Source organism: Haemaphysalis longicornis, unplaced genomic scaffold (genome assembly GCF_048455015.1).
Source record: "Haemaphysalis longicornis isolate Haplotype H1 unplaced genomic scaffold, Haemaphysalis longicornis Haplotype H1 scaffold_7, whole genome shotgun sequence".
Lineage (NCBI taxonomy): Eukaryota > Metazoa > Arthropoda > Arachnida > Ixodida > Ixodidae > Haemaphysalis > Haemaphysalis longicornis.
In genome coordinates, this window is record NW_027526422.1 from 28,576,073 (window position 1) to 28,584,976 (window position 8,904).

Here is an 8,904-nt window from a genome sequence, read left to right on the forward strand (position 1 = left end):
CTCACGGCCTCTGCAGCAAGTGCTTGTCCCACCTGTTTCAACACGCCACACACGTTTGCACTGATGTTTTGCATGTCTCTCTTGTAGAGGCCTGCATTGTGTTTGCGAGAAAGGTTTAGATGGGCATCGACCTTGCATGCATGGCATAAAGATTACCCTTTGCTTTATGATATGGCTTTGCCACACGAAGTTGACTGTGCAGAAAGTTTGTCATCTAGCTGAAGTTATTTTTGCATTCCGTTTATCAAGGAAATGCAACCGTGTAGGTGCTCCTGTCTTTAATGCCTCATGAGACCGCAAGGCAGTTTAATGTGGTTCTGAGCAGTACGATGAGTTTTGCTTGACAGCTTGTCGCAGCATCTTTGCTGCCATTTTGAGCCCTTTCTGGAGTGCAAGTTTTTGCTGCCAGATGTTCGTTCCAGTTAGGGATACTTTGCACATACCGTATTTACACGATTGTAGGTCGACCCTTTTTTTTTTCAAATTTGACAATCTAATGTTGGGGGGTCGACATAGAATCGAAATCGAACAGTCGTCTACCGCTAGTAACGGCAAGAGAAACGAGAAATCTGGGGTGCTATGAGGTGGGGACAGCTTTGCACCCTCGTTCCCATGGTTATGGTCTAAAGTGTAAACCGCATCGGGCGTTTTCTGCTCACGAAAATGGGCCGCGCTGACGCTGCCGCGAATACCACCCGCATGCTGCGTGCTACGCGATCGGCGGCGGCAGCATGGCGGCGTCACCATCCGCGAAGAGGTGCGCGTACATCTCCAGCGGCCGCTTTTAACCGCTCTTTAAGATATAACTGAAGGCACAAACGAAGGCGTTTGTGCAGGAAAGAAGCAGATAATGTGGTCGAAAACGACACTATAAAGCATCATCCGCGCCACTAGGGAAAACGCCAATCAAATATCTGCCACCGTGGTAGGCCTAAACATCTCCGGCGGTGCCAGCCGGCTGTCCCGAGCGCTTTCAAACATCCACCATGAAGAGCGTGCCTCCCCATTGGGACAAGTCGTCAGGCTCCTCCCACTGCTGCGCTCGTCCCACGTCATACCGACGTGTGAACTTAGAAGCTGGCACGCGCGCGGAATCGGCGATGCGGGTGTGAAAAAGTCGCCCTCGCAATGCTGTCGCGCACGAATTGCATGTAAAAACGCATCAAGAAGCGTTTTATTCGGCTCTAATAAACAAAATGAGTATTAGCAAATCCCTTAATTCAATGCGCGGCGCTAACGTAGCCCAAATCATACCACATTGTTCGGTACACTTCCGAACGCGATGGTGGGAGGTTAATCGCTCGAAAGTGAATCGCGCGCGGCCGCGTCCGTCAGCCACCATGTTGTTTGTTTTGGTATCGTGCGGCAGTGACCGCTGCCGGTTGCTTGGATGGTTGTCATCTCGCAGCGAATGTGTTCTTCACGCTCAATTTACAGCGCATGGTTATTCCGGGTGCTTATACAAAAGCTTTTCTTTTTTAACATCTACCGTGCATACCGCGAGCGCACGGCTCTTGTGGGAGCATCGATCATTGATGGTAGAGCCGCCTTGTGAGTTGACAGAAGAGCTTCTCTTTGTGATACAATTTTCTAGGTGGCGCTCGCATTTTTTTTTTTTTTTTTTTTTTTTTGAGAGATGCAACTTTTGGGGGTCGACCTACATTCGAGTTGACTTACAATCATGTAAATACGGTACTAGTACCCCTTGACGGAAGAAATCTGCCGAGTAAATAATTCCTCATAATGGAGGCCTCAGTTTTGTACGTCTCGCAACAGAAAAGGGGTCTCCACCACCCGTTTCTTTTCCAGTCGCTGTAAATGGTGGGATCTCTGCTGCTGAAGCCCTCTATTCTATAAGCAAAGCTAAGCCGCACTTCAGCACCTATCAATTGCTTTTGAAATCCATCAGTGAAATGCTAGCACCCAGTGGAACAAAGCAGGAGTTAATTAAGGGAGGCATAGAAGTGATGGTAGGTAGCAGTAATAAATTTAGTGACGTGTTTGGGTCCTCCTTCCTCTTGTGTTTTTGTCTTTTTACGCTGTTTTTCAGTCATGGCATACCGACTCGCCGAAGCTTCCACCCTTTAATAAATTTAAAAATGCAGTCAATGAAGGGGCCACAAGTAGAGTTCTCCCACCAGGGGTGAAGTAGCAAGAGCAGTACGGCCTCTCAAGCAACAGGATGCTTGTGTGCAGCAACAATAATGTGATGTTGCTTTGGTGGGCAGCACTTGGTGCTGTCGATTTAGTCGATTTGGTTACAAGCGCTAATTTGCACTCCCCAGAAAGTCGGCTTGCTACACTGTGCTTGGCTTGGCAATGGTTTGTCTCTAATGACTGTTTCTGCAGTCGAGGGTGAATCCTGGGTTGTTCGCCTTTTTTCTTTTTTTCTTTCCTTTTTTCTTTTTCTTTATGCAACGCAAGGGTAGTAGCCGTTGTACTCTTGCCAAAGTTCACTGTTCTTGCTCTTGATAAACCTACCTTTTAAAGGAGTACTGACACGAAATTTTTATGTTACGTTTTTTTCGCTGCTATGCGTGCCTACCAGCCCACTAATCATAGAATGACAGATTAGACGGTCGAGCGCAGCGTAAACATTCATTTACGGCATCGTTTATTCGTGCCAGTTTCGGTTTCGACTGAAAAACGCCGAGCGGCCGCCATGACAGCATGTATAACATGACGTCACCATTCTTGCCGTATCGCTGCCTCTCTAGAAGCGCGCGCGAGCGAGCGCACGCGCGCGCCCAGACCGGCCGAGGTTTTCGCCGTCCCCACAGGCCCGGGCAGCATGACGTCAGTCCCAAAACCATGACGTGTACACACGCCCGAGCAGCGCGCGCCAACCACAGCCAGCGCGTCGGCTTCGTCACGGGAGCCCCGACGTCGGCAGTTTGGGGCACGTAGCAGATGATGTCACGTCGGCCCGCTCTGGGCTTTCTCGTGCGGGCGAAGATTAAAATGGATTTTAAATATGTTTCGCTGAACGGTTGCTGTTGAAACTTGCTGGGAGATATCTCCTGATAAAAAGGAAGCGTTTTACATAGTTATCTCAACTTTGAAATTTCATGTCAGTACTCCTTTAAGTGACGGATGCACTCCTCGGGCTGGGAAAAAGAACGGCTTCCATGGGATTCATCAAGGTAAAGTTTGAGAAAGGACTGTGCCAGCGCTTGACATTAGTAGTACTTGATAACAGTATATCAGTGCTCTGGCCAAAGCAATGTTAATAGGCGAGGGTTCTGGTAAAATGGTTCTGATGAGAATAATGTACAATTGTCAAACACCAAGTTTGAAAGCAAAAATATGAATAAAGTGCAGATGGCTGGCTCAATGTGCAGGTATGAAATATCACAAATGCTAATTTGGTTGCAAGGTCTGTTGTAATTCACAGAATTGCAAAGATGCAGTAGTTCTCCACAATGTGTAACCACTAATGGGAGAGATGACCTGGTGTGGTGCCGTCATTACAGTAAAACCTCGTTACAAAGAGACACTCAAGGGAACCAAAAAACGTCTCTCGTAACCAAGGTCTCTTCTATGCAATGTTGCTAACATGGCGAACATAGGAAAACCAACCAAACCGCTTTCTTTCAAATGTCTCTTATAACCAAGTGTCTCTTGTAACGAGGTTTTACTGTGTAAGAAAAGCTATCGCTTGTTTAGCTCAACGAGTAACAAACCTATAACTTGCCATATTTTCGCAATTTTTAACGAATAGAAATAATGCATGCACAAACACAAAACAGGTATCATTCCACAGCAATCTGTTCAACTGGAATAGCTTCCAGTGATGCCAAAAATTGTACTAAGTAGGCACACTTTCTGGGTGAGGTGTTAAATGTGCACTACCACTGAAAGACTGGGGCAGATTGCACCAGACACCATGCCACCTGAATTCAGATACTGGTGTTTATGACATTCCAGACATATGACATATTACTTCACCCATTCATGTATTCTGCTAGCAAATTTTTGGCAAGAACAGTTTTTTAGAGACTACTTGGGCTGCGTGGTACATGACTGAATTTTATACTACTCTTCTCCCTTGCTTAAATGGGGACGTCTGCGAAAAAAAATTCAGGAAACACTTTTCAATCGTACGATGGAAAATCCACAGCACTAATCACAGCCAGCACTGAACCAGCTCTGGCGTCAACAGAACCTGCATGTTGACATCTTAAAATGTCGGAGAGGCTGAACAAGCGCCGAGTAAAAAGAATAAAAAAACTTCCTGCCCAGGCACCCTCAGACCTTTTGTTCTTTCTCTCTCTTCCATGGTCATTGGAACTGTAGTGTCTTTAACAGCCTTTTGACCTGCAGACCCATCGTTGAAGACCTTCTATGAGAGGGATGGGAATGGAAATGGTAATAACCCAGTTAGGCACTTTTCGTGGCCATTGTAACTGCTTGAACATAAAGGGGAAAGCCCAACCTGCAGGTGGAATTTTTAAGGAAGCTTATTACTGCTGGCACAAACCTAGGAAATGCCTAGCAGTGTTTCCTTGACCTTCAAGCTCAGCCAAGGCCAAGCTAGTGCCTCGGGCAGTTTTGCGGTGCCGACGGAAGCGACACCAACCATGCTTCAGGCCCCGACCGAACTAATTCGGTGCGAGCCTAGCATCTCGTTTGTCAACGAAGAGAAGCACTTCAAAAAGCACTCTGCGAGGGACGAACTCTAAACAGCATGCAATTGAAGCTTTGCTTCATGTTGATTACCACCTGTGCATGGAATCCGTCAATCTTTTGTCCTTATGTCCATCTGTCGTGGCAGTTAAGTAAAACGTATTCAACCTCACTCGCCAAAATAAAAACCGGAAAATATCCACCCAAGGGCTTCTTCGTGGATCTGTTCTGTCTAGCTGTTGACATCCAAGGACCACAAGCTGCTCATATTCCAACCCACTCAATCAGCTTAATACCCGTGAGTGTGCACACGAAAGGAGTATGGCTAGCCTTCCGTAACTAATCTTGGGGTGATGAAGATGATAGTGATGGGCCAGTGTGTAATAAAAATTCACTGCAGCGAATTTTTTTTACATCCCTCCCGCTCTTTTTTTGTGGGGGGGAGGGGGGCATTAGGGGCTCAAAAAAGGAGAGGGGGAGTGTGGCACTACTTACTGCAAATAGCCACAGTGCCTCGAGGAATTTTTTGTTTTTGTAGTTTTCTTGTGAACATGGAGAAACTGACTCGAGATAGCTTCAGGATAGGCCGCTACTGGAATTATTACCATTAGGGCGCCCAGTTTGATATACATACTGCCGGATAAACATTTTGTTGAGATGATTACGTGGCACAACAAAATGTCTAACAGATGCACTCCTACATCATCTTCCAGATATCTTGGACAGGATGTCTTTCAGAAGACACGTAAAGTTTAAAAAAAATTTTTCGATACCTCACCCAGGTAACAATGTAGCACAACATACTGCCTGACAAATACGTTCCTACCATACCTCCCGGATATCTTGAAAAACTTATTGCAACAAAATGTCTGACAGGTACGTTCCTACCACACCTCCCAGATATCTTGAAAATGTAAGTAGAATAAAACTTAGCATTTGAAAAAGACGTTTTCAGGATGCCTTGTTTGAGATTTGTTGTAGTTGGCTTTATCAAATGCACTGTAAACTTCTTGTGAAAACAAAAGTGATATTAGGATGTCTTGAAGCTGTTGAAAAAGAAGCATCTCTTAGACCTCCACGAATTGCACTTCTTACTGATGACTTCCGTGGCTAAACATGTTTTAACTGTAACAAAGTGTTGTTAGGCATATACAAGACATCTTGTGTTACGTAAGAGGAGGGGTCGGAGAGACAGTCTGGTAGCCAAACAGACATCAGCTTGACACCTGGCTTAGTACTTTGAAGGATGGGAGGCCATGCATATGGCCGGTGCATATCTGACAGGGATCATCGCTGAAAATAGCGGGAAAAAAGACGACACCATAACATAAACAGGAAAATATGTGGCGGCGTCATGGGAGAAGATGCCCCTGGGATGGAAAAAAAGAATTACCGATGCTAACCTTTCCCTAAAGTGCTTAGCGCATCTCTTGAAATCTGTTGTCTATACCAGGGTTTGGCAATCTTTCGAGGCAAAGGGCCAAGTTGCATGAAGCTGACACGGCGGGGGCCAGACTGCAAATCAGGAGAGGGGCAGGGAAGTGAAGGCGTCATCTGGCTACGTGTGAAGATGGGGGACAATGTTAAGTGGAAGCGACCTTTCTTTGTTCCTGTCTCATCCCATTTGTGGTCAAAACGTCACGTTGGCCTTATAGGTAGGAAGTGGCTTGGGGAAGGGGGGCTCCGATAATGTGTTGGGGGGGGGGGGGGGGGGGGGGGGGGGGGCGCATAATACTGCCCTTCGAGCGGCAGGTTGCCGACCCTTGGTCTATACTATCTAGAAGCTTTGCCATAGGGCCGTATTCCGAGTCCCTCCTCCACTCCATTTGCTCCCTCTACTCGGCTGAGGGGAGGATTCCCCATGGAGAAATCGATTTTAACCCTGGTATCCTGAATCCTTCCACTCGAGCCTCCAGTCCTTGAAATCGATTCCCCCATGCATAAGCATTGCCGAATCTTCCCCTCAGCCGAGTGGAGGGAGCAAGTGGGGTGGAGGAGGGACTGGGAATACCAGAGATAAAGCTCAGGTCAAGTGTAACAGCCAAAAACTTAGAAGTTTTTATCTAATTAAGAGACACAAATGCAGTTGGCCAATTGCATACATGGATAAATTAGTGCAAGTGATGGCTTTCTAAGAAATTTTGTGCCAAAAAGATAACGGAAGTACCTGTTAAAGAACCGAGGCGAGGACCGCGGGACGTGAGTGATTCCTTTAATGGCGGATGGAACTTAACAATGATAGTGATAGTAGGAGGCAGCTGCTAATGGCCACCTCTTCTTCCTTTCGGATTTTTCCAACATCCTCCCGGCCACGCGATAAATGGCGGAGGAGAATGGGCATGACGTGAAGGATTGCAGTTTTCAACGGTCATCAAGCACTCCTCTTTTAACACTTTCGTCTAAGGTCCCGTGATCAGTTCAATGTGCTCAAAATCCTTGTCATGAACGTCGTAGCCGCCCTGTGTTAGTCTAGTCGATACTTTCGTTTCCATCGATGCTTGGTGCGTTTGTGATACCTGCGCCTTGCAGAATCTGAGCAGGGTAATCGACTCGATTGCACAGTCGTCCGTCCTGGATGACGACCTTGCAGACTTCGTACAAACTTCATGCGGCATGGTCGTCGGGTGGACTGTCGGGTCCTAAGGAAATTCAAGTACCGGATGTATCTCTTCAGGTGTATACAGGTCCTTCGACATGGGGCTTTCCCTTGATTCCTTGTTTTTAGTCTCACATTGTACTGGATCACACGTTTCGGTTGAGCCTTATTTGTGCTACTTGTACCTGCCTGTCGTATGGTTGTCCGGCTTCGCCATTTTCGCCGTCGTTGTTTTGGCATCGGGATTATAAAATCTTCACGTTTTGTTCTATTCAATAAAATCCCCTCCAAAGTCGTGTTTCCGTGATGGCAACATATAATTGAAACTGGGTCAATGTGTCGATGCTTCTGAAGTGTTCTTTGGTTCCTCTTTGGTGTTCCCTGAAGTCGCTCGTTGTATGCTGAGCACTTTTTATTCTCATCAAAATCTTGCGCAGAAGACAACGTCTCTTTAGTTACCTCCACTATGGTGCCGTCGCTTTTATCACTCGTTATACTAATTGGAAGTAATGAAGCCGGTTCATCGTTTGCAGCGTCAACTGTGGAAAAAGCTCTGGTCAGTTCGTCTGGACAAGCATCAGGAGCGGCTGCCTGCACTTTGTCAGTTGAGGCATTATGTTCGTCTTTGAAGGTACCAGCTCGTTCGGTGACATGGGGCTCCTGACGATCGTGTTTCGAAGGTGCCGCCAAATCGCTGTTTTTGTTAGGACGGCCACTATTCTTCAGTGCTGACTCTTTGTTCTTTATGGTGCGGTTGTCTTTTTCGGAGGCTATTGCTAAAGTGTCATTTCTAGAATATTTTTGTAGCTCCGGGAACAATCGCTCCATTCTAAATTTTGTCAGCAGGATCAAATCTTCGAATTCTAATGATGCTTCACATTCTTTCTCTCCAGGGCGACAAGTTCTTCAATCCTGCTGTCCAGCTTCTTTATAATCGCGTGTTTTTCTATTAGGCTTTTCTTGAGCAAAATCAGCTTCCGAATCGATGTGGCTTCGGCATTCATCTCTGTCCTGATGTCCTTAATCAGTGAAATTGTGTCGTTTTGGATGAGGGCTCGTCGTTCATACAGAGACTCCATGCCCGCGCTCGGCGTCGTTAGTGTCGGTTGGTCGTCGAGAACGGTCATGGCCGGTGTAATTGAAGCAGTTGTCCGTTAGTCTCCAAAAGGCTTTCGCCAAGAATCGGTGAGGTGAAAGTTTGAAGCCGTTGTCGTTGACTTTCACTGGTTTCCACGAGGCGTCCGTCAAGAATCGGTAAAATGGTTGAGGGCGTGGGATTCGGTACATGCACGTTTGGCTCGTCCTCAATTCCTTAAGTTTTCTTGTGGACGCTTGCGGTCAATGGTCAGCGGTAACGGTTCAGTCCCATCGTTGCGGTCACTCACGTCATCGTTGTGGGGCGGTGCGCACTCAGGTCTTCAACTGTGTTATCCTTTGATCCTGGTCACGGCACCATTTTGTTAAAGAACCGAGGCGAGGACCGCGGGACGTGAGTGATTCCTTTAATGGCGGATGGAACTTTACAATGATAGTGATAGTAGGAGGCAGCTGCTAATGGCCACCTCTTCTTCCTTTTGGATTTTTCCAACAGTACCTTTCACGTCCTCAGAAGTTATTGAAGCTTGCCTCTTTGGCCACTGCCCCCATAATACCAGAAGGCGTGCAAGTGAAATGAAAGAAGA